Source organism: Acanthochromis polyacanthus, chromosome 3 (assembly GCF_021347895.1).
Source record: "Acanthochromis polyacanthus isolate Apoly-LR-REF ecotype Palm Island chromosome 3, KAUST_Apoly_ChrSc, whole genome shotgun sequence".
NCBI classification, from domain to species: domain Eukaryota; kingdom Metazoa; phylum Chordata; class Actinopteri; family Pomacentridae; genus Acanthochromis; species Acanthochromis polyacanthus.
The window spans coordinates 33,175,394-33,200,557 of record NC_067115.1 but is presented as its reverse complement, the minus strand read 5'-3'; the positions used below and the strand labels follow the sequence as shown (position 1 = coordinate 33,200,557).

The following is a 25,164-nucleotide window of genomic DNA, read 5'->3' as shown; positions in this document are numbered from 1 at the left end:
CAAACAAATGCAAACGAACAGCAAAAAGAGCGTTAATAACTTGTAGTATGCGCTACAAACCTGTTGATAATAATAAAGTTTACAGAGTTTTTTGGTAATAGGATAGGACATTGCTAAAAAGTGACCTAACAACTAGTACAGAAAGTAAATACAAATGCACCAAAAGTAGGCTTCAGTCATACTATTTCTGCTTCATGTGTGTTTCCCTGAGTTGTTTTTGAAAACAGATGCACAGCTATCATCTTTTTTTCGTACCGTGCCAAGGCCTGATTGATCCTTCATTTGTCACAATCCTAGAAAAAAAACTCCAAAAGTACGTCTAACTGCTCTTTTTCCCCACTTCCTCCCCCTTCTCTTTCCTGCACAGTCTTTCTTTCACCATCCATTACAAGTGTGTGACAGGTTCCGGACGGGTTGAGAGGGGAGAACAATGTGTTGTGACCCTCAGTACCGCCCTCCAGCTCAGCGCCTGGCTTCAGCTCCTTCTCCCAGCAGGCCGTGGGGGGCCTGGCCGCCGCCCCTCTGCCTCCCCTCTCCCTCTCCCCCGCCTCCACCACCACCACCACCACCACCACCACCAGAATCAATCGCTCTGCGACACCATACAAACGATCCACTGAAGTCCATGCATCACAGTACAGTGCACCACCAACAATGACCAGCCATGTGGCTCAGCAGTGAGAGAGAATAAGATGGAGAGTTATTACGGGTAAATATAAAATTGAAGTCGAGGAACAAAAAAAAAAAAGAAAAAAGGAGACTGAAAACTGAAATAGAAACCTTACGTACATATTTGTTAGAAATATTTCAAGCTAGAGTGCAGGACTTTTACATAAAAATCAACGTTTATTGCATTCAAGCTGTGTTCATGCAATGCCGATTACACCTGTCAGTGCCAAGCTAATGAGATATACCAGAGTTTTAAATCTGGTACGTGTGGCAACATTCCTGTGCTGGTGCATGATATGTGAACCAGCAGTGATTGGTTTACCAGAGCTGCATAGAGGAGCCACTGCAGCGATGGAGATGAGGCAGGATAGAGCAATTAGGATCATAACGGAGCCTGTGATGGAGAAACCAATTCAAGTATCCATGAAAATTTATTGATGCTGCTTAGAAAAAAGAAAAATGACATTTAGAGGAAGGATTACAGTCTAAAAAAATGCATTTGACAGCGAGGGATGTGCCATGAGCACATGTTTTCTAAAGGGAAAATATGTCATTTTCTGTGTTGAGCTGATAGAGTTACATACCTGTTGCAACACTTTCAGTACAATCATAAGATTTTTTATTATAGGACAGTAAGTGCACACTACATACTTTCCTTGATAGCATCTTGTTTAATATGTAGCAGAAAAAGTGCATGTATCAATGAACTTGAATTCTTCTATATCTTTTTGAGTCATTACTTGGAAATTAATCAGCATGTCAGACTTGCTTTGATTTACTTTTACATTGTAAAAACCTGATTTAATCATCTCTTCAACTTTATTTGCTGACTCCATTTCTCTGGTTGCGACAAATCCCCGAAAATACAACTTATTCTTTTTTGTTAAAACCAGCCGCTCCTACGAAATCTGCACAAGAGATTAGTTATTAAGATATTTCAGTTGAATGAAACATCTAAAACTTTTTAGTTTCTGTTATATGCAAAGTGCAACTACATTAGCAATGAGCTGCTTTAGCTGGAAGCATTAACTGAAGGGTTTGGAAGCAGAGTGGTCTAACCAGGCGTGAACTAACCGTGATGTCACCCGCTGGTTTCAACGCTGAGAAAATGAAGCCCGGATTTTGCTACTTCCTGGTCCTTCCTAGTTGCTCTCTGGTCCACCCTGTTTGATGACGCTTTTTACGTCACTGGCTCCAAAAAAATCCAAAATGGCGACCCTATGGGTGGGCCAGACTGAGAGCTGAAGACTCTCTTATCCCGCCCACATTTTACTGCAGAGGCTTCTGTTGCTGCTTTCGGAATAAAAGGATCTGTCAATCATTCCAGACAAGACTGTCTATCAAGTATAGCCACGCCCCCTGGCTCTGCCAACTTTAACAATTTATTTAAAATTCAGTATTGATTTATTTTAAGATCGGCCACCTGATCTCTCATTTTGACCATGAAAACTAACGGGAAAAAAATCCTGAGCTGTAGAACATCAGTCTATCAAATTTTGTTTTTTCCAAAAATGAATTGGGGTCTATGGAGCAAAAGCTTTTTGGAGCCAACCCTAGCGGACGGCATGATATTGCAAGTTTTTGACACTTCCGGGTTGGCTTCATTTTTGGAGCCAGATGCTACATCCATCTTTATATACAGTCTATGGGTCTAACCCACTTCCTGGAATTTTTGAGAAAAATTGGTTCAAAATTTTGCGTTTTCAAGAATGATCTAACAATCAAAGCACCACTGTAATGCTACATTTGAGTTGTGGGTTAGATCACTTTGACAATCTAGACCATGAAATATTACAGAAATATTAGAAAATTCAGTTTGTTTTTGTTTTTTTTGTGGATTAGACCACTCTGCTTCTAACGTGTTGGTTGCCTACTCAGAGCCAAAAAAACTGTCTTGTACATGAGCCCACATTCAAAATGCAGATTGCACTTTTTAAACGTTGGTTGTCGTGCAGAATAATGAGCTTATAGGTGTTGTTGGAGTTTCTGGTCTCTGTTTTTGGCTTAGCTAGCTGAATGGTGCATTTCCAACAAGAAAAGAATCAGAGTGCAGTACTCAGCCAAGGCTGCTCAGTTGTATAATTTCCGACGGATGAAATCTTGAAAAAATTAGTTTCAGAAAATGATCTTGTGCTGAACACAGGCGTGTGTTATGCATGTGTACGTTATGTACGGATACCAAATCACGTGACCTAACGTAGCTGGGAGCCGGAATTGATGGGACTCGGAAACACCCCCACAATTTAATCAGTTGTTCCTTGTATCATTTCCGACGGATCAGTCCTGATAAGTCTTAAGTGGTGGATTTGTAGTAGGATCACAATCATGTGATCATCAGCAGGCAGCTGATGTAGTGTTCACTTGTTGTCATAGTTACAGTGACGCTGTGCTGCTATCTCACAATGATACTGAAGTGTTAAACAAATCCATGGATTCAGACTATAAGCTGCATCACTGCCAGAATTTAATCACTTGGTCCTTGTGTCATTTCTGACCTTCCCTGAAAATGTTTTGAAATCTGTCACTCTGTTTTTGAGTAGTGTTGCTAACAGACAGACGAACAGACAAACCAACGCCAATGGCCACGTAACTCTGCTTCCTTGGTGGAGAAAAAAATCAAAATCAAAAAGTACATTTGGCGAGCACGGCTGCAGCTGACAAAAACAGTCAGTCACTCAGTAGCTAACTCTGTCACCATTTACAGTTTCCTAATTCTGCATGTTACCATTAACATTGCGGCTCTTTGAAGACAATTAGTCATTCAGTTGTAGTGCCTGTGTTGAACAAGTGAAAATTAGTCCGAGCTTTAATTACAGCCTGCTACATTCAGCCGACATCTGAGGTCCTCTCTGGTCAGCCACTGCTATTGTTTACTTCAAGTGTTGTATTGCTCTGACTCCCAGAGGTCTCCTGGGAGCCAAGTGCCCTCCGTCAAACCTCCCCCTTACCCTCACACACACACTCACACACACACACACACAGTGCACTGTGGCAAAATTGTGTTAATTTACCCAGCCAGTGGTATTAACCATATTATATCAAATAACTGCCACAGACAATTGGGCAGCCAGCTCCGTGACTTCATTTTAATTGATTTTCTTACATGCTCTCAGCCGTGGATGATTTGGTTTCCCTCTGACACTATGTTTATTAAAGGCATATTGCATAAAGGAATAAATAGATATTGTTGGTTGGATTTATATGAGCTTTGAGGGAATGCAGAGATTCGCCCCTTGTTTTAATATGAGACAGACTTTAAGTGTTTAGTTTGATTACAGTCAATATATTTGTTTAACCTTTGGGCAGAAGGGACACCTCAGTGTGTGTGTGTGTAATGGAGTGTGCACTAAAGTAAGGTAAATGGAAATGTTTCCAGTTATCCCAGCCTGTCCATCGCAGCAATAACACTCGGCTACCTGCACGAGCTGACTTCATTGTAATATGTAACGCAGCGCATGAATACAGCCGTGCACCGCTCAGTGGCCACAAACAGTTTTTATTTTCTGGCTTTTCTTCACGCGGGATGGCTGGGAGGAGACCCCAGGACCATTTCATCTTGAACATCCTTTACCAGCTGTCTCAGTCTTAAAGGCATGCTGTTCAGCCAACAGAAAATCCCACTAATCATCTTTTTGTGTTTGAGGGCACAATATGCTGAAACAGGCAGGGTGCAAACACACACACACACACACACACACACACACACACACACACACACACACACACACGTATATATGTACACGTAGACACACACACATGCAGACACTGCCAGCCTGCTGCTCTCTTGTCCCCATGCCCTGAGGGGGAGAAGATGGAGAGGAGAGGGGGGTTCGGTATAATCACTTGTTAGAGGTCTGGCTCCGTCCCCCACTCACCCCTTTCTCTTCTTCTACCAGGGACCTCCTCACTCCTCCCCCAACGGTTCTGTCCATCCACCAGTCTGTACAGTATCGCCCTTTCTCTGTTTACCCCACGACTTCTTCCTGTGTGTCTGCTGCTCTGCCTCCTTTGTCTCTAAACACCTTTTTAGCGAAACTTTGAGCGCAATATACTGCAGGAAAAACAGAGCATTCACATCTGACAGTTAACTCTTGTTATGCATTATCAATATGGGCTAAACATGATGGAAATTTGATAAAATATTGATTAAGTCATTTACAGTTAGAAAGTACACGAGTGAGCTGTATTAAGCTGAAAGTGTCAGTTTTAAAACAAGTACAAGAAGCTCTAATATTTGTGAGTTTTAAATAAGTTAACAAACTGACTGCAAAAATTTTTAAATTTGGCTGGAAAAGTACAATATTTACAAGTCAAATCATGGACTTTAATAAAAGAGCATTTTAAAATGCACTTCATCAAAATTACAATAATTTACCAGAATTTGAGGATCACTTCTGTGGTACATTTGTTGTTTAGCATTATTTTAACAACCTGAATGCTTAAAAATGATGCACATAGGAGTGATGTATTTGTTCCACATACGTTAGAAATTGTTATATTGATATATCTTTATGGATTTGTCGTATAATATACATGTCAGAGTGAAGAACTGTGTTCAAAATTGAGCTTAGACCAGAAACTGAATCCAGAGGCTTAATGTAGTCATAATTTTAAGGCAGTTTTGGGTGAATGTTTTTCCCTAAGACATTATTTTAAACTGAAATGTTAAACTCTCCCTGTGATTTGAGTTGCTAAATAATTTGATTATTATCACAAAATATTTTATTTGTGCCATATTTGTCAATTTCATTCAATTTTATCTTGCTTTTTGTTACGTAACTCGTGTCAGTAATCCAAAAATAGGTTTGTAATGTAAACTGTCCTGACGCATCTGTTTTCTTAAGCTGTGAAACTTGTTGACTGCCTTTTTACAGTGAAGAGGGGGGAACTGTGACGGGAGACCACTTCCTCTGACATCAGGACGAGGCCATAAAGTCCGGATTAACTGGCGACAGGACTGTTCACTCTGAGTGATACCTCGGCATGGAAAGTATGACAAAACTGTCAGGTAAGTCTGCTTTTTCATCCTTGGTAACAAAGTGTTATTATCACTTTCTAATTTACCGTCTAAGTTATGTGGCTTTGCACCTCTTTTTGTGCTGCAGTTTAATACTTATCCAGGGAGTCATGTGAACAGTAAGTTCTCTCTCTAATTTCCCCACTCAATGACTTTATGAGTGAACAGGTAATGCATCATTCTTCTCATTGACTAATGTTCTGGTTCATTTTGTCCTTTCCGCTTCTCCATCGCCCGCCGTGCAACACTGATTAATGCCATCACAGCAAATTAGATAGCCGAGGAACAACATGTTTATCATTTTCAAGCATTAAGAAAAGTACTTTCTTGCTTCGTTTCCTTCAGCACATTCAAAGCAGTGGCCACATCAAGGTGATGTATGCATGCACAGCACAGAGAGGAAATATTAATTGGAATGTAGGCAGAGTTGTGGCCTCTCTTTTAAAGGTTGTTAGACAGAGGACGAGGGCTGAGGGTAACCTACGTACTGACGCTGTTCTTTGCTGTGCACTCAAAGAGAAACTGACTTTGAATGGAAAACGTTTTCACTGAGCCTCTGCTGAAAGTGCAAATGTTAAATGTCAGAACACAGTTGTCTTCTTGATCGCTTGTAGCATCAAGAGGTATTTCAAAAGCATACTTGAACTCCAACTAAGCTGGCTGAGTCTCCAGAGCTGTGTTCAAGACTTGCAGTTCACTGAACCCGTTTTGTTGCTGCATCCACAGGGTGAAAGTAGAATGATTTACGAGTGAAACACCCAGTGTAGCCTTTGCATAGTGACGATGAAGTGTTTGGCACAGCAATTTTTTAGGTAACCTACACCATTGTCTTTAATAACTCATCATCTTTGGCTAATTGTTTTCACATTTCACATTGACTTCTGATTCAGTATTCACTGTCATCATACAGTTTTATGCCTGGAGGAGGGAAAATAAGCTGTAAATACAACATACTGATATTATCATTCTACAAAGTTGTGGTGAAAAAGACCCTTTTTATACATCCAGCACACACACTGACTAATTTCAGTATTTGTTTCATGCTTCCTGCCATCTGGCAAATAATAATCCAACATTCACTTTTATTTTTGCTCCGTTTTGATCTCCACCATCGTGTGACACTTGGATAATTAGCCACTAAACTGCTAAAGCTTCACTGTTTAGCCGCTAGTTGATAAAGAAGTACTGAGGGCTGTTGCTGTAGTTTTATTGTTAATTTGTTTGTTTTTGCAAGTATGTTAAGCTAGTTTGAGACCAGACTCTTGGCTGATTCAAGCACAGCCCTAAAATCAAAACAGTTAGCTTAAAGACAGTACCATTCGGTCATAGATCTGTGTTAAGGTATTTGAGCCACTGCTTGTATGTAAATACTGCCTAGTGCAGCTTTAACGTTAACGTATTTTAATTTTTTATTATATTCTTGTGTTACATTTTTATCCAGAAGGTATTCTGCTGTGCTGCTCTTTATGAATGGAGGGTCTAACCATGTAACCAGGACTGCATTTGAAAACTCGAAAAGCACTCAGAGAGCACAGTACTCCACCAAGGCTGTCCATTCCCCCATGTGGCATTGTCAGACATGCGGCTTTTTTTTTTTTTTTGACATGCAGCATTTCCTTATTGGTTATTAATGATCAGAAATCATGGAAACACAGAATGTGACCATTTAACATAGTTGTACCCACAAACAAAATGACCTTGCACTGAACACAGGCGTGCGTTCAGCTCATGTAAGTTATGCACGGATACTGAATCGCATGACCTTAATATGTAGCGGGCTGCGGGAATTGATGGGAGTTGGAAACACCACCACAATTTAATCAGTTGTTCCTTGTATCATTTCAAACTGATAAGTTCCGATAAGTCTGCAGTGGTGGATTAGTAGTAGGATCACAATCATGTGATCATCAGCAAGCAGCTAATGTAGTGTTCACTTGTTGTCATAGTTATAGTGACGCCGTGCCACAATGAGGTGTTCACAATGACACAGAAATCTTTAACAAATCCATGGATCCAGACTATAAGCAGCATCACGGCCAAACTCTAATCACTTGATCCTTGTGTCATTTCTGACAGTCCCTGAAAATTTAATCCAGATCTGCAATTTTGCAAACAGACAGAGAGACAGAGACAGACAGACAGACAGACAGACAGACAGACAGACAGACACCAGTCGTCACATAACTCTGCCACGTTCCTTGGCGGAGTAATTACCCAGTTGGTTAATACTGGCAAATTCACAGAAATGTTGATTTGAGTGCATTTACCTCATAAATGAATACATGAAATGACCCTAAACATGGCTACCACTTCAGTTTTCACCTGTTTGTTTCACCCTTCCTAAATAAGCAACTATGATGTTGTGCAAGAGCATCGTGAAAATCTTGATGGGCCATTGAGTTACAATAGCAGCCTCAGGTATTGACAGAAAGAGAGCAAGCGCTCAGATATTCTCATATCATTTTCATCCTCATACCATGCTGAGAACGTAGCCTGGCATTGGTATGTTCTTACCCAATGTTCCCTCTCTCGGGCTGTATATCACATCATAAAGAATACATGAACCCCTTCTCCAAAAAAACCTACCCAGTCTCCAAGGCATCAGTGCCTAGCCCTGTTCTCTAACTCTGAACAGAAAGAGCCGAAACAAAGAACTTTCCTTAGAAAGAAAAAGAAGAAAAACAACATTGCTCAAAAAAATTGAGAGACAATGCTAATAACTGTAAAATATGAATGGTGACTTGACATATTTACAAATGCGCTGCGAGGCGCCCTACTAAATGTGATAAAATGGGAAACCAATGGCATGGAAGAAAGCGGTTGTGGGCCCCCATCTCTCGCCATTAGATGTTCAGTGGAAGCTGTCAACAGAAGGCGCATTTGCCTGCCAAGCTCCCTCTCTGACTGAGCTCTCTGCCTGCAGCACGCCCCAAGCTCCTCTTTGACTCAAAGGGTTCATTTCACTTCTTTTAGCCTCATTCGCATGTGGTGCTACACAAAAACCCGGCTCGCTCGTAGCCTGCCTCTTCTGTGTGAGTCTGTGCAAAGTGTCTGTCTGCGTGTGCGTGTTACTGTGCGTGTGTGTCTGAGATTCTTCTTGCGTTTGTGTATGTGTGTGTGTGTGTGTGTGTGTGTGTGTCTGTGTGTGGGCGAGTGTGTGTGACTTTTGCACATGCGAGTGTGTAAATCACAAGGTGATGCCAGGATCCTCACTATTGCACTGACGGCCATAAAGCAGCAGTGACAGGAACAAGGAAAGAGTCCGGCATCACACATTTTCTAGAGCTGCTTCAGCACACTGAAGCCTTTTTACAGAAGAAACACCGTCAACTTGTTTTTGCTTTGATATCTTTTAATTATATCACAAGCTGAAAATACCTATTTAGTGTATTTTTATACTCATCTTCCTCTGTGTGGAGCAAATGTTTCTGGTGGGGGATTCTTTGGGAGTCCTGAGTCCTCACACTGGGACACACAGCTTTTCTCTAGTGTTTGATTTTTGGAGTGTTTTGCATCTTCACCCTTTGAAAAAAAACTAAACACTGAGTCACTTTGTACAATCACAAGTCACTGATTTCAGGTTGGTTATGGTGTACAAAGGGCAAGAGTGTGACCCTGGAGACGTCAGTTTGAATCTCATGCTATAAGGTTTTGTTATGAGGACACAGAGGAAGATTTTTGGAGAATTTAAGTTAGATTGATGCCTTTTAATTAAATATTTAAGATATCCCATGGTCTTTCTCTAACCTGAGACAAAATAAACACATTTCCAGTAAATGTTCACTGTGCAGTTTTGTGCAGGTATGGTAATTTAAATGTTTCTTCACTGTGCACATAAAAAGATGTAATTTTAATTCACAAAACATACTTAATATTGCAAATAAGCTTACTTTTTTGAGGGAGATTTTTTTTATGCTATTTATCAAACAAATCTGTTCCAAGCTACAGTTGTTTTGTTGTTCTGCAGATCAGAGTAAACTCTTGAGCTGAACTCCATTCCGGAAATATTTCTGCTAATAAAAAGTGAAAGTAAAACCAGGAGCTGCTGATTTGTCTTCATGAAAAGAAGAAGAATTACAGTCACTGTGGGACATCACCCTATTTCAAATATTAATATAAGTTGGAGAAATGATCGCCTTTTTAAATTAAAAATGTCAGCGGTAAAAACTAATGAGCCTGTACTTTTGCACATGAAACAAACATTTTTTCTCCTGACTCGATAACACCGTGGCTGTCCTCTGGCCAGTCTCTTTGACTAGCAGCCCAAGGGTCAGACCAGTGGAGTGGAAGTTGAAGAGGGCTGTTTGAACGTAATAGGTTTTGACTGGCATGTGTTACACGCTTCACTGCACCATTGATTGAGCGCTTGTTTGCTAAATCACTGCTGGTTTCCCTCTGTCTGGTCGGCCTGTGACACGTGTGGTGTGTGGTCACTTCGACTCGGAGACGGAATGCAGCAGGCCGGCTGCAACTCTGGCGACCAGAACGAGGCACGAGTCAAAGACGGGGAGGTAGAAACCGTTTTTCACTCCTCAGCGACGGAGCAATCAGTCACTTCAAGTCAATCGCAAATCTTAGCACTTCAGCCTTTCCTCCATGGACACTGCCTAACACCCCTCCTCCTCCTCCTCTTCCTCCTCTTCCTCTCTCCCATTTCACTCCCTCTCTCCCCCCACTCTCCTGGATTCAGACATGCTTTTTACAGCTTGGAGGACGTGGCAGTGGAGGGAGGCTGGTGTCACGGGTTAATGTCACCCAGGCAGCCTTCGACTGACGTGGCTCACCGACATGAGACCTCCCAGTTTCTGTTGCTTCCTTCGAATCTTTCTTCTGGTGTCACCTCCTCTGGTTGCCAGTTTTAATCACAAACAAACAAACAAACCTTCCTTTAATTGTGGTGGGGAAAAAAGCTGAAAGGTATTGTAAGGCAAAGCATGATTCTAACTTAAAATGTGACGGAGTGATTTGTTTCCATTTCATTTCATCAGACGTAGCTAATAATACCTCGGTCATTAATCTGTGTAGTGAATGATTGGCACGCAGGTTCATTAAGCTACTTATGTGTATGAAATATGTAGTTTTAGCGTGTGCAGGAGTATCTGTGCCCCAGGTGAGTGCAGCTCCATTCCTCATAAAACCCTTGGAAACCCTCGACCATTCTGCACTCCGCTGAACATACAGGTGGTGTTAATTAAAGATTTGGTCGAGGCCGAGTCCTCCAAAGGACACAACTCACGGAGTCACGTCCTGGGAAGGGCCTGAAGGCTACATTGAACCTGCTACTCCTTCAGCCTCATCTCATCACACAGAGACCAAAAATAATTCATGCACGCTACATAGAGGTGGGCCTTTGTGAACTCGCAAAGAAAAGAAATTGAATTTTTCATCAGAATTTTGCGCTCAAATGAACAAATGATGGGCTTTACATTGTAAGAGTTTGATGGAAAATTTATCAAAGCAGCTTCAATTTACCTTCATCAGATTTAAATATGTTATTCGTCTGTAAACTGAATAACTCTGCTGCTATTAAGAACAAATGTTTTTCTTGTCTAGCTCTGGTCTTGCTTCATGTTATGTATTTAGTGACAACCTGAGGACAATTTCCTGGAAATGCAGAGCCTCAAATGACATACGACACAGTTATATACCATGAAATTGAAAAGAAATAGAAGCTGAGTTTTAAACTGAACATTTTTGTTGGCCTGTTTTTTGATAGTTTTGGTCTTTAAGTGGTGGCTTGGAGGGATGGAGGGATGCAGCCCTTTAATTAGGCTTCTGCACGAGCCAAAATGTGGTCAGCAGTGTACCTTAGTTTTACATTAATTAGGACAAGAAAGCTAAAATGCTTCATCTTTGCATGTTAGAATTCATGAATGACAAAGATAGTGCAAATTTGTGCACTATGTTAACAAATATTTGATGGATTAGTGTGAAATTTCACACAGATATTAATGTCCATCAGGATGTTTTGACATCACTCTGACTTAAAGCTGGAGTCTGCAATTCTGGAGAAAGAACGTTGATTTTTAGCTAGTTAGCATAACTAATATGAGCCAGGCCAAACATGAACTTGCACAGGACACACTGGAATAGTTATATATTAGTAATATTTGCATTGTAGTTTTTTTTTTCTTTTCAGAATGCACATCTTACAGATAGTCACTGAATTTGACATAAGTGTGTCGGATTAGAATCACGTACTCCACCTTTAATGTAGCTCGGTTATTATTATTTTGTATAATTCTTTGCTTTATGCTGCAAATGTGCAAGTGTTAGCTCCCTGATATGCCAAACATTTTACCGGCTGAATATTATCATGTCAGCATTGTCATTTCTTAGCATATTAGCACTTTTACTTTACAATTTTGCATGTTGTTTAAATCACCATCGCCAGTGTTTCAGTCTTGTTTGTACCATTAACAGATCAATTTCAACTTTTTAAATGGATTAAATGCAGCATATATAAACGATCAGCTAGCTGTATTGTAATCAAGTAAACATGTAAGGTGAATCTTTTCTGTGTAGAATTCTGTGCTGTGCTATTTGCTACAGTAGCATGAACCGGCTCATTGTTTGACATCATTCTCTTCTATTTCCCTCCTTAATTCTAGCCTATCCAGCGCCTGGAGTTCTCTCCTCCGTCTTGGGAAGGCTTGGCGAGTAAACAGTGTCTTTGCTGATTACAACGCCTCTCTCTCTGCAGCCCAAGGTAAGCTAAAACACTTTGATCTGCTATTGATTGTCTCCCTCCTTCTCCTTATCCCTCCGCCCTCTTTCCTCGCTGCTGTTAAAACATAGGTGAGTCAGCCAGCGGCCCGAGGCGCTGAAGGAGAAACCAGCAGGCTCGCTGCCGTGCTTCTAATGCTGACCACTGAGGTTAATTGATATCCTCTCTGTGGTCTAAAAATTATAATTAAGTAAGCTGAGGAGCTGTTTACAGTGGAGAATACTGATGGAGCTTCAGATACAGAGCAAGCTGCAGAATGAGAGCCACTGGATTTTATTTATTGAACATCAGATTCTTCAGGTATTACCTTCAAATACAAGGAGTGTGGAGCAATGCACAGGTCAAAGTGAGGACCAGAATAAAAGAAACATCCAAAAAAAAGCTCAGCAGTCAACACTAGGGAGTCATGTTAGTTAAAATGATCAGAATGTGTGAATTTTTAGACAACAATGCGGCGGTCAGTTTCATGAAACAATTCTCAAAGTGCACGTCAACAAATAGGCCCCTTGTGAAAGCACAAATGCATAACAAAACTGACCAATTATTCAGCAGACCCCCAGAAAATAATGGTTTTTCAGTAATTGTTTTAATTCTGTTTTATTAATTTTAAAAAGCCAGTTGAGCTGCGGTAGAGTCGAAAATGTTTCCCCTTCCTTCAGTGTTGTCATCCTTCACTTCTACCCATGGAGATGCCATGTTACCTCCAGACTGATAAATAGGAAGATGAGGATAAATTATCAAAATTTTACAATTTTGCATTTTGTCATTTGGAAATTTGTCAACATACAGAAGATAAACATGCATTGGCAAACAGGAAACACACCATTAAAATGGCTACTTAAATTGTCCTGTCAATGCATGAAACAACTAGCCTAGCCGCTATAGACCCATGTTTCTGAAGGCACAAGGGTCTAGGGCCGCTCGACAGGGAGGGAGGCGGGCTAAAAGGTTGTCTTTCAAATCCCTCTGCAGCAATTGGGTAGGTATACAACCAATCAGCGCAACGAATAGGCTGACGGAGTTCCTAGAGCGCCGGCGGATTGTGGCTAAGTCCCATTAGCTTCCCAACCAGCGGAGCCAACTGGTATATTAAGGATTTGCCATATCCCGTCGGCATAAGTCCAAATACGTCTTTCTTCTCAATGAAACACTTCAGTGCCGTCCTTTGTTTATCTTTCAAGTTGAATTTTAGCTTCAAATCTTTAAAGGCTGTGGCCAAAGCCCAGTCGAAAGATAACTGTTTATTGTGCAGCGGTTGTTTCTGTCAGAATCGTCGCGCCTCTGTCGTCACTTAGTGACGCCCGCCTTCTGACTCTACACTTCATGGTGATTGGTCCGGCCAGTTTTAGGAGAATCCTGCCTCGAGCTTTATGGAGGGTAACTAGACCCACCCTGGCAGAGAATTAAATTCGTTGCCATGGGTTGTCTCGCGCGGCTAGGCTATTAAACAACAGATTTTACACATTTTTCCCAACAGGAAAACTTACCTGGTGTTTGTAGTAATGAGAGCTGCCCAGCAAAATGGCAGCAGTGGTCTATGGTGTAACAACACACAGCAAAAATCTCTCTTTTGAGCCAAATCCACTGTACAATTAAGCCATTTGTGTGAGTTATTTCGGAAGTGACTGACACACTACTCGTTTTTGTCATTTTAGATTTGTCATATAGAAAATACAAAGCACAGTGAAATGTCTAGCGTACAGTATAGGAATAATGCAACTAGCTCCGTATTTCTGCTTCATATCCCGTGTGTTGTAAGATGCTCCCATCATTTTGTCCAGTTCTTGCAGCTTTGCAATGGAAACAGAACCCCGAAGGACTGAGGCCAGATGAAGGAACTGAGGAATCAATCACAGCACTGGTAGCAATGAGCTAAAGCTGAGATCTATCCAATATTTTGCTTCTGCTTGACATTGGAGAGTGATTTAGTGGCTTCAGAGTGCTAAGTGTCATGCTGCCACACTCTTCTAGCCTTAATGAGAAAGCGTGGAAAAGAACTCACTATCTGGTTAGTCTGTTTTCATTTTTTTTTTCTCGTATAGCATGTCTGTTTCGTTTCTCTCTCACACCTCTTCGTGTGAGAGGGGGTGCAGCTGTGAGATGATGAAGTTTCTGGGAAAGGTGGATGTGCCATCCATTACAGGAGGTGGAAAGGTGCAGATAAATCACCTTATCAGCCCTGCTTTCTCCCTACTGAGCTGAGGGAGCAGAGCAAGGGGAAATCCATCAACCTCCACAAATGGGACATGACTCAGAGATCACTCTGCCTCTCTACCGGCCTCTGTACATACCTTACACTGGCTTTAACACTGTGTTATAACTCAGACCAACTTCCATTCAGACTGTGGCAGACATCATCACACAAAATGCAAAAACATTCACTGAAAATTCCACATCTAACAAAGCCTGTCAGGAAAAATGGAATTTATGCTGGAAATAATTGCCAGATTTGCCTATTTTAAATTAATTTACTCAACATTATGCCTCTATTAGATCACAGTAGTCGAAAAGAAAGGTCCATCCATTATCTATGCACCGCTTAATCCTTGTTAGAATCATAGAGGGGGTGGTGTCTATCCCAGCTGACTTAGGGTGAAGGCAGAGAACACCATGGACAGGTCGCCAGTCTATCACAGGACTACATATAAAGACAAACAGTCCCATTACAATTTAGAGTTACCAATTAACCGCAGCATGTTTTTGGACTTTGGGAGGAAACCGTAGAACCCAGAGAAAACCCACATGCAAACTATATGCAGAAAGATCCCAGGAAGGCCGGGATGCAAACCAGAGATGTTCTAGCTGCAAGACAGAAGTGCTTACCCCCACTCCACTGTGCAGCCCTCACCTCATCTTGTTGTTTTAATAAAGAAGACAGTCAGTGCTGTTGTTTGGCACTAAATCAAATGTCGTCCTCATTTCAGGAGCTGTCTGCAAGGCCTCGCTTTTATCTTTTCCACCAACCATACTGCCGGACAGAACCATCAGTATTACACGATTCTGCAAAACCCAGGACGACGCACAAGATGGAAATGGTGAGGTCAGGATTAAGCACGTACTGCATCACCTTTAAATAAGGAAAAAAGTGTGGTAATCGTAACATTAACTACAATTCCTACTTAATGATCACGCAACTCGTACAACACAGCAGGTTTATATCTGGAGCACATTCCATGCATAAACACAACCTGAAGTGTTTACATGATGCAGTAAAACCGTAAGAAAGAAAAGCAACATGAAACCAGAAATTGTATCAAAACTGCTCTGGTGGATAAAATTTAAAAAGTAAACTTTAAATAACTCTTTTGCAACTAGGAACATTTTGATGCTGCTTCCACCTCATATGGGGATTGCATTACTACTGTGATTTTACTTTCATATATATGCACATGCTTGCTTTGTCTCCCATTTTAGTTATCAGTTTTTGAGCTTTTGCTTTTTAGTGGACCAGTGGAATAATGAAAGGCAGCACTAGTACTGCATCAAACTTGTGCCAAAGGTCAGAAGTAGAAGCAGCTAGGTTCTGTAACATCATTACACATTTATAAAACTTCTCTTACACTCTGTTGCAACTTCATTTGTTTCCTTTTCACCTAAGTCGCAAGAGAAACTTTTTAAAATTTGTTGGTCCTGTGTTTTTAGTTGTCTTTTTTTTATTCACATTTCAGACTGCTAATTACAACAGGTAGGTAGAAACATACAAAATCCTCTGAGCAACACGTGTTCAACTGGAATAACATAACAGATCAATGTCATCTACATGGTTCATCTTCTGCATCACAGCGCACACATCCACAGTTACTGTACCATGTACACCTATGGCTCCACATACAAGGTTGCTAAGCAACAATAATGACAGTGACCTTTTAGAAATCAGTGGGATATGTCCCACTAGTGGAAATGACTCCAGCAGACACTACAGCACACTTGTGGGGCCCTCAGTGTTTACCTCAGCTCATACCCTGAACAGGCTGACAGAAAAAGCCACACATGCACGAGACACACCTTCACAGAACATCACGCAAAGGCATTAGGCACATTTTTGCCCTTGAGGAAACCAGAGGAGTTAGCATTTCCCCGCTAGCTTTGAATGTAGTACCTTGTCACCAACCCCCCCCCCCACCGCCGTAATGTAAAAGCAGTCTATTGGTATTCAGCTGCACAGGTATCTGAGAAAGCAAAGCCTTTTAAACATCTTAACCGCTGTTTGTTCTGTCTCTAGAGGGCATGTGCCGTACACTGGGGGTTTGAGAATAGACAAGGAGAATTGCAAATTTGTTTTGCCAGCTACATGTGCTCTGTAATTTCATGCCCGCTGCATTGTAGCCGGCTGCGTTAGGTTTTACATAAACACACACAAAGGTGGGATGTTTTGTTTAATTCTTTGAAGATTTGAATTCTTTGTTTAGTTATGATTAATGACTTCTCCACAGGAGAAACATTACGCAGACAGTCGATGTGATGTACCATCGTGTTGTTTTGTTGTTGCTGTTGTTGTTTTTCCTGTGAACAGCTACAGAGCAAAATGAACACGTGTAACATTTATATATATATATATATATATATATATATATTTCACTTTTGATTGACATTAGATGCAATACATAGAAGGCGGCCGCAATTTTGCCGCCACTGCAACAGGAAAATGCAACCAGGCAAGAGGAAAATGCAACCAGGCAACAGCGGCGTCTATTCAGGTCTGGATCAGGACGTCATTATCTATGTTCGGCTTAACTCTCAATATTGTAGATGTTGGTGTTTTATGGTTCAGGTTTCTGATGCCTCACTTAAGTTGAGCACAACAGGGAATGGCCTAAATGAAAGCAGAAGAAAGTTCCCCAGGCGGGAAGTGTGAGAGAACAGGAAACCTCGGTGTTGGTCTCTTAAGTCCTGGGCATGCATCTGAATGACAAACCTGTGTGTCTGTCCCCCTTTTAAGAAATCCTTTACAAGTGGTGAGACACCAGGGCCTGGGCTGTGGAGGCTGTATATTTCTATTCATAATTGATGACCCGGACCCAGACAGACAGCACACTACACATGTAATATGGATTCACTCTTGGTTTCAGATGCATGCCCTCGTCTGGACTTGACTCTGAGCCATCATTGTGTGTGGAGCGGGAACGGGGAGGGAAAGGCATATGTGTGAGTGTGTGTGTGTGTCTGCATGTAGCAAGTGTGTGCATCATATCACTGTGGTGGTGTGTGTGAGTGTGATATGGTTGTTCCAGCCAAAAATGTAATAGACCAACCTTGTGTTTTCCAGCTCTGCTTTGGTTCATGTTTTGACTGATATTTCTACGTTTGGTTTTCCGATTTTTTTTTCACTGTTGTCTTGATTTCAAACCAGTTTTTTTTAGTTGTGTATATGTGTGTTTAACACCAGTTGGTTCTTGTACACCTAAGGACTTTTGAGGTAAACAGTAGCACAGCGGGTCAGCTGCTACCGTTGTGGATTCCTGAGGACTCACTGATCGGGTATCCAAGTCCTGGGGTGTTTGTTTGGTCTCACTTTACTGATTTCTATGATTTTAGTGAAGGTTCATTTGAGACTGTCTTGCTTTTTAAAATCCCTGGTGTTTTGTTTGGTCTTGCATGTGATCCAATCGATTGCTTGTGTGAGCCCACTTTATCCTGCAAAGGTGGGCTACACCCTGATCGGGTCATCACAGCGCTAACGCAAAGATTAAAACAGCTATACGCACTCACTCTCACACCCACAGCCAATTTAGAATCACCAACCCGCCACTCAAGCATTTGGACTGTGGAAGGAATCCACGCAAGCAGAGGAACAGCAACATGTGCTTGTGTTTTCACAACCACAACCCATGCTGCACCTCACATATGTAATATTTAAATGGTGCTAAATTGATAATATAAAGGAGGATAAATGTTTGCCTCAAGTTATCCAGCATAGCAGATCAGGCAAGGCTGACTAATTGTGGAGTAAGGCTAAGTGTAGAACATAAGATTATTGTGTAAAATGCTTGATTTGGGAGCGCATGGGGCTACCGGATGAATCAAAAATGACAGAATTTTTCCCTCGCAAAAATAGTCCAACTAAGAATCAACATTTCCTTGATTTGAACTCATCACATCCTCTTCTTTCCGAGACTTTCTTGCTCATTTTACTGTCTCACTTGCTCTGCTGAAAGGTTTTTAAGGAATTTTTGCCAAGTGATGCAAAAGAAGCAAACAAAAATCCCTAAATACTGCCTACCTCAGCTTTAAGGGTGACACAAAGAATCCCTTCAGTTGATGTACACAGCAAAGTTATTTCCCAGTCATGGAGTACAGTCATGTACTAACTTTTTGTGGAATCGAAAGCTACAAGTTTGCTCACAATCAGTGCGTTTGATGTCCTCTCAGAAACCTTTGAGTCTCATCATGGATTGTTTTTTTGTGCATGTCAGTGTTGTTCACCTGCTGTTGATCTATTTGAATTATAGTTTTGAACCACTTCTACTTCTGCTCCCTTATTGAACTATTTTAGACGTGAAACATAGTTGACTAAAGCAATGAAATAACTGCATCCTTTAAACCATGCAGCAGATGATATTTTAAGAATTCATTTTCAGGTCACAACAGCATAGAATGGGCAAGTAGGTGACACATTCATGACCTGGTAAAAGGCGAGCAACGGATCTGTGATTTCAGGACAACATATCATCATCACAATGTCTCAGATGCAAAAGGTAAATACACCATTAACGAACATAATCACTTCATTATGCTATTATATTGTTAAATGTTAATATAATGAATGACTAATAGAATAGCATTATCTCATAACATCCTCTGTGTCTGTCTAATTATAATTCATATGTTTTCATCAGCATGTTCAGCTTTGTTTGTCGTTAAATGTGTTAAGGTGAAGGAGCAGCAAAGCAGAAACAGAAGCGTCTCTAGATTTTATGCCACATTTGAAGTCATTAATTTTGAGATAGCGCCAAGAGTAGCTTGAAATCCCACTTTGTCCCACCAGCTCAGTGTTGAAGTGCTGATTATGTGAATTTTTATGAGTTTAAATACTTCAGCACTGAGCTATGAGGAGATTTTGAGTTTCCTGTGCATCGCTGGACGCCACAGCAGTATTAGGACTTTAGTTTTTTTCATTAATGTTTGGCTAATTCAAGCATTTAATTTTTGTAGCTGAAAAATGAGTCACTTCCTCCATTTGAACAAGGCTGTCACTCCTGCTCGCATCTCCATTGATTCGGTAGTTTAATGGACTCGTGCGGTCGCCCCTGAGTCTCGCTCTGTCCTCTGGTCTCAGCTGAAGTTCACGGAGGCCAGAGTTCATACCCCGCGTTCCCATAGCAACATATGACATGTCGCCCTCAAACAGAAACTCCCTCTCAATCCTCCGTAATGGATTTGACCTTTGATCTCCGTCCTCCACTGCCTCTCAAACTGACACATAGCCAAGTGTGAAGTACTGCCGGCTGTAGCCTGCAGCCGTGTCCAGCGCATTACACTCCACATACCTGCCACACAAGGGTTAATGATCTGCTCTGCTGTGGCATATGTCATCTAAACGAACAGGCTCACATGTGCAGTTAATGCCATCACTGCTTAAATAAAAAAACGAAAGGAAAACAGCTCAACCTCGGTGATGACAAAAAGTAAACGAGGACTTCTTCTGTAGCTGTCACGGTTTTGATTTAATCATCAGCTTTCCCAGCAGCGGCTGACTCACAGCGACCTCACACAGGTCCCCTGTCATCGTTATGCAGCTTCACCTCGCTGCAGCCAATCCCGTCCTCCATCCAGCCCCGCTCGCTGCATTATTTATGAGCACTAATCAGGACCCCAACTCTGGTGTGCTAGCCACCCTACCGGTAACATCACTTCTCTGACCCGACCCTACCTGTTTCCCCACAGCATTAACGTGTGTTTACGCTAACGCCTGCTCATTAGGCCTAGCTATGCTAGGCCAGGGCCTGCTGCCTGAGCCGGAGCTGGGGAGCTTTTTAACATGCTCTAAGCAGCCCAGGCATCCCCCTAGTGGGGTACAGAGAACAGCTACGTGCTAATCTCAAACAACAGGAAAATGCAGCATTGGTAGCTGGTATACATAGAGGTATTTTGCTGGGAGACGCGGCCTGCAAGGACCTGCGATCAGGCTCCATTATTGTTGTAATTAGTGCGCCTCGGTGGAGCTCAGGCTCCCAACCAGCGTGCCTCGACCTCCCTGCCTCTCAGTCTGTTTACAGCCAGCTACGGCAACAGGGAAAGGGCAGGGGGCTGGCCACACGGCTCGATGCCTCTGTTCAGCTCCAGCAGCAACACAGCTGTTTGTTCATTTGAAGCATGGACACAAGGGTTTTCATTTCTCTGCTGTCCTACGCTATGCAAATGTTTATTCTACCTGCAGTATAGACAAAGGAAAACTAAATAGCGAGTGAGGTGCAGAGGGTCAGATATAGTGTTTCTGTTTTTGATCAGTTATTCCAAAAGGCTGCAGCAATTAGCCGGTATCCATCAATCAATGTCAGGTTGAAGCCCATGAAAGCATCCAGTAAACATTTGAATGAGCGGGTATCATTTAAAGTCTGCAGCCGTCTCAGGGCGTGTGCATCCGTATGAAATCATGCGTGACCGCATTGTGCAGCAAGTGTTGGGTCTAAACCTCCTCTTTTCAGACTTATCATTCACATATAACTTCAACCTTTCAGCAACTGCCTGCCCCTCGCATTTAATTCCAGCCCTTTGGCCCCTCATCATCAAGAGGCCGCCCCCTGGTGCGACACCCATCCCCTGATCACCAATTAGCACGGCCAGTCCCTTTCCCTGTGCAGATGCAGAGGTGGAAGCGTGGAGAGGCAGAAAGGTAGAGAGGCGCTGCGAGGGCAGTGCGAGGTGGAGGTCCCATGAAGGACACAGCTCCCTGGGTGGCTGAGCGATGTGCAGGGGAGCGTGAAGGGCTGAGGCAGGTCTTTCCCACAGAATATCAGTCCTTCATTCAGTCAGTGTTGCAATGCCGAAGCACAAACTGTAATCAGACAGCTTCTTATATAAGAATACTGCCCTTTTTTGATCCGCTTCTTGTCTTTTTTAATCCTCGTACAGGCCTCATAGTGGTTTTCTGAGAGGACGCCGTCTTACACGTGTGTGGCAGTTTTCCTCTTTTGTTTTTTGTCGGCCTCTGTGTGAGCCCTGCTGCTCTGACATAATTTCGATTAAGATAAAACATGATTCTCCGTGTGTGTGGACGTTAAGAAGGATCAGCCTTGCCTTTCAGTGGCCTTCCCCAGTGCTTTTCCCTGTTGTCTCACTTCATTCCCTCTCTTATTGTATCTGATAAGAGACCCCGTGTTGCAGTGTGGTAATGAAGCCTGTGTTAGAAGAGCAGCACCGCCGGGCATTCAGGCCCCGCACACCTCGGAGAGGCAGAGCAGCGCGTGCATATCGATCTCATATTGTTTCCTTGAACCCAACTGCCTCGGCGTGCTTTGTGCTCTCCCTGCACTGCACCTCAGTTCACTGGAGTCTAATGTGCTGTCATGAAAAGCAGCGAGTGAGGTGTTCCTCTGTGTGCTCTCACATAAAAATACTTATCTTTACACAGCCACGACCGTTTGCGGAGCACTTTATAATTTCATCTGCTCCCAAATAATTTTGGAAACAAGCTCATATTGTAATATTTATCAACAAGGGACGGAGTAAATTTGGATTTCAGCGAAGAAGTTAATTTGTTAAAGCTGCTACACAGGCAGCATTAAAGCCGAAGTGTATGTATTTTTACACTAAACATAACTATGCAGAGAAGTGAGCCCAATAAATAAAGTATAATGCTAAATATTTGACAGAATTTTAATAATGTTAATATGCATTCATTAGATAGTACAGGCATCCTTATAAATAAATGAAGTCGGGGTCCAGTAATATGATGCCAGGGTTTCTCATATAAATGTTAGTGTCGATGCAGCCTGTTTACATGGGGCCTAATCTGTTCATTCATACAAGCTGTGTGTGTGTGTGTGTGTGCATGTGTGTGTGTTTGCTTGAGAAAGAGAAGGATCTAAAGGGCTAAAGCGCCATCTGGTGGAAATGCAACAATGTGCTTTGTGCTGAAATGAGCATCCATCTGCACTCTGATGATCCTAAATCATTAGTTTTGCGTTCAGCTGTGAAGAAGTGGGATGAAATTTGATGTTAAAGTCTCAAAAATGCTTTAAAAATTGCAGAACGTTTTGAGTTTTATTGGTTTGCACGGCATATTTATTTCTACATATTCGTTAAGATGCTTTAAGACGTCATAAAACTGCCTTTAATGGTGATTTTAGGTCAGAAAGGGGTGAATAGATTAGTGAGATACTGCAAAAAAACGAAAAAAAATAATTATTATAGTGGACTGTAGTAAATAGAAAATGTGGAAATGACAAGATAGCTCAAGTTTGATTTTACAATACCATAAATGCAGTAAAATAAAATTAGATCCACTGTTCTGCATTTCTGTATATTTTTCCTCACTTACCATCAATTCTAATTCATTCCAGTGCACCTCTATCTGAATATAAACTGAATCTGCTTAAATGTGACTTATCTGCAGGATGCATTTCTCGTGTATCTGTCGTGTTTTGGCATCACAACAAGCGCTGAAGTTCATTTGTTTGCAAAATAGCCGGTGACGCTTGTCCGCGCTTTTCCCTGCGATTCTTTGTACGTAGAAGACTTATTTGGAATAATGCATGTAGAAAGGACTCGCTGTTCTGTCCTCTCTAATTGGCGCTGTCAGGCATCCCTTCGCTGGCTTGTTTCACAGTCTGATCGGATAAGCCAGTCCACATGAAGAGAGGAGTGAAAGGCTGCCTGAGCAAAGTTTTTTAAAAAAAAAGAAAAGAAAGAGGAAGGAGAAAAAACAGAAAGGATGAAGGAAAAAGGCAGAATGAAAAGAGATGCAGGTTGTTAGGAGGGTGGTGAGCTGCTTAAGGATGATCAGCTGCCAAATAGACGACAGGCTGCGCTCTCTTTTATACATAAATAGTTGTCTTTCACTCTGTATCTCAGCAAACAATCGCTGATCAGAGGTGTGTAAGCAGGTAGAGGGGGAGGGACTCTAATGCAACATGACAAAAGTGCTACTTTGATATTGCTGATATCATTACCCTCGTTAGAAGGTAAATGCCACTGATAAGATAGAATGGGGAAACAGACGTGGAAGGCCTGCTTTTAAGTGCAGAGGAGGAGCATGATGTTTAAGTGAAGAGAAGAATGCAAAAAGCCAGTTTATTTTATTCTCTTTTATCCTGTCTTTCTCACTAACGCTTCACTCTCTCTCAGTCCAATTTACTTATTTAATACAAGCCTATTTTCATTTTTTTAAAAACCATTTTTCATGCAACTTTTAATTGGTTGCTACTGTGCCCGTGTGATCTTTTTTTTGCTGCTGTATGTTTGTGTGCGTGCACAAGAAAGTGTGTGTGCGCAAGCTGGCGTGCTGTTCGTGTGTGTGTGAGACAGTAATACCTGTGTTACAGTGGAAAGTAAGTAACTTCAGAAGTCAAGTGTATCATGTCGCCAGGATCTTCTTTGTGGTGACAACAGTGATTAATAATGGAAAGCAGATGTTGGCATCTTGATCTGAAATTTTCATGAAACTTCGCTAACGTGATTAAAGTGTATGTCTTCCTCAAGTCACTCCGAGTCTTTTAACTCCTCTCTCCGGGGAGTGGCAACAAATCATAGTTGAGACAACATGTCAAATCACAGAGAATCTTATGCATGTCAGACACCAGCTCGACGTTTTACCTTCGAAAGTCTTAACTCATTCTCTTTTCATTGAAGCTAACAAATGCGGGCAAAGTTTGGTTATTTTTCTGCATTTTACGCCTCTAAAAATGTCACTTTAATGTTGTAATTCCCGTTGAATTCAGCTGTTTACATTATTTCCACAGTAGTGTAGCTCCAGGCCTTGTACATATCATATATTTTGCCTTATCTGCGCACTACAAAGAAAAAATGTTCACTGTAAATTATAAAAATTCTGAAAATTCTGTTCATATATGAGCCTTAAATATGCTTCAGCTCTAGTAAGTAATTCAGCATCTAAATTTAAAACTTGATCAAATTATTCCAGCACTGAGTTCAAATGAAGAAACTTGACTTCCAGCGTGCCAAGTGTCTTTTCCTGTGAAAAGTGATCTATATTTCAGAGGAATTTAATGACATTTCTATTTTCTCTGCTCGGAAAGACTTCTGGATTCATCCTTATGTTTTTTTTTCTCGAAGGGGTGGATAAATGCATTTGCAGCTTCTGCTCAGCAAAGTTTATTTATATCTTAGGATGCATTTAAAAGCCCCGGCTGCTGTCACAAGGAGATGGCTTTGCTCGCTTTGGATTGCGAGGTGCAAATGTATGAAAAAAGGCTCAAGCTGGAGATTCAGCGCAAAGTAGCCGGGAGTGTTGTGGCAGCAGAAATATCAGATCGCTTAAATGCTTTCTCAAACATTTCTTGAAGAGACATCAAGATCATCTTCTAACTATTCTGATCTATTTTTCTCTCCTCGGTTTTTTTCCACCCCCTTCCTCTGTTTCCTTCAACCCCCCATCTAAAAAATTACTGCACATCACCGGCAGTGTATCCGAGCACATTTCCCCTCTGCACTAGAGAGCAACAGAAAAATATTACTGGTGCAATAAGATGCATCAGTATGGAGTGTTTTACTGTTGTTTCTACACTTTGAGTAACATTTTTTCAGGTGGATGTGACTCAGAGATTCCTTTTTAAGGTATAAAAAGGACAGA

At 41.6% G+C, this 25,164-nt stretch overlaps 1 long non-coding RNA gene across 1 annotated transcript; it reads left to right on the top strand.

Moving 5' to 3' along the window:
- Window positions 1-374: 374 nt before the first annotated feature.
- Window positions 375-19,109, top strand: LOC127533337 (uncharacterized). The gene is made up of 7 exons (XR_007941051.1): window positions 375-709; window positions 5,544-5,677; window positions 5,775-10,197; window positions 10,377-10,603; window positions 12,298-12,395; window positions 15,338-15,448; window positions 18,992-19,109. It is a non-coding gene; the product is annotated as an uncharacterized LOC127533337 (long non-coding RNA).
- The last annotated feature ends 6,055 nt before the right edge of the window (window positions 19,110-25,164 follow it).